The sequence below is a fragment of the Lucilia cuprina genome, chromosome 4 (assembly GCF_022045245.1).
Source record: "Lucilia cuprina isolate Lc7/37 chromosome 4, ASM2204524v1, whole genome shotgun sequence".
NCBI lineage: Eukaryota > Metazoa > Arthropoda > Insecta > Diptera > Calliphoridae > Lucilia > Lucilia cuprina.
Genome location: NC_060952.1, coordinates 94516431 through 94518300, shown reverse-complemented (window position 1 = coordinate 94518300; position 1870 = coordinate 94516431).

The window sequence follows — 1870 nt, the reverse complement described above, 5'->3', positions numbered from 1 at the left end:
TGACTAGACTATGACTAGACTATGACTAGACTATGACTAGACTATGACTAGACTATGACTAGACTATGACTAGACTATGACTAGACTATGACTAGACTATGACTAGAGACCATAAGCAACAATAAACTAGACCATAAACTACACTTTAAACTAGACTATAAATTATACTATAAATAAGACTAGAACCTAAACTGTAAAATGGACTATAAACTAGATTGCATACTATCCTGTAAACTTTAATAAAAAGTAAAATTAAAATTAGATTGTAAACTAGACTATAACTCTTTAACTAGGAGGTTGATTTTGAAAATGATTACTTTTATAATTTGAGTCAGAATTTAAATAAATTTTTCATATCAGCTGTGCACTAAATAAAACATTGATTTTTGAAATTATTATTGTGTTTAACAATACAAGTATGTATAGTAGTAGAAACAATTTGAATGAATGACACTTATATGTAGATGTGTGTAAATACATATACTTACAAAGAATTAACTAATATACTACACTTGATAAGAATAAGGCAATACAATATCCTTTGTCAAGTTCTTAAATATAAATATGTCACCAAAAAAATTTTAGTTAACAACTTTAAAGAAACTGAAATACTATTTCTAGCTAAAATATAATTAAAAGTATGAAAAGCAAAATGTGAGGAGAATATTTTAATAAAAAAATTGTCAATAAACTTTTTTAGACCATATTTTTTTAGCAAAAGGTAAAATATTTTAATTTAAAAGTTTGCCTTTGATCTGAAAATTAAAAACGTAAACTAACTGAGAGTGTGTACATGGCAAACACTTGATTCACAACAAAATTTCCAATATTCATTTTTGATTGGAATATTTGCGGTTACATCAAAAACACGTGTATGAGTATGTTTAAGTGTGTTTGTGTTAATTTTCATGCGTGCTGTATGTATGCGTCATGTGAATGTGTCAATTAAAGTTTACCAAAAACTAATCGCACTAATTGACAGTTTTTGGTCCTTCAGTTTGAAAGTCTGCCCCCATATGTCTCTTACGTTTTCAGTTTTCACATTGAAGTACATATTTGGGGTTTGCATAAGTATTCGTGGATAGTTTGTCTATTCTATTGTTTAATGGAAAATAATTGTCAAAAGAAAACTTTTTAATTAACCACTACAACTTTAAAATTATAGAACATATTTTTTTGAGACATTTCAATTATGTTAAGAGAAAAATATTAAAAAGACAACATAGCATAAATTTGAAATGAAAAAAGACAATACTAATTTTTCATATTTTAAGGCGAGTGTATTAAGAGAGAAACAAACTTACACATATTTCGTTGCTAACTACTTATCCTATTTCGTTTTAAATTTAAGTTTTTGACTTTTAGCTTTTCGATTGCATATTTTTATTTTTGTTTTAATCTAAATTATTTCTTCTTTATTGGTATCTTGCTAAATCCTTTTACTAAAACACCTTTATTTATCTTTCAAAATGTATGTATAAAGCTTTGGATTTGTAAATGTTGTCTGGTTTTTTCTTTCATTTTTGTACTGAATAATATTGTCAATATCTTTTGAACAAGTGACATGCAGTAAAAAGAGATCAACACAAAATCACAATGTCCAGCTTTCGTTGTTGGTGCTATTGTTGGGTTCTATTGCTACCATGTTCATAGCAAATGAAGCAGTTATTGTGTCTTCTTTTCAGGGAGAAATGTAAATAAGTTGTGGGAAAAATATATTACACTTACACCGATTCCAATACAAATTTAAATAGTCTAACGAATAGTCTAGTCTATAGCCTAGTCTATAGTCTAGTCTATAGTCTAGTCTATAGTCTAGTCTATAGTCTAGTCTATAGTCTAGTCTATAGTCTAGTCTATAGTCTAATCT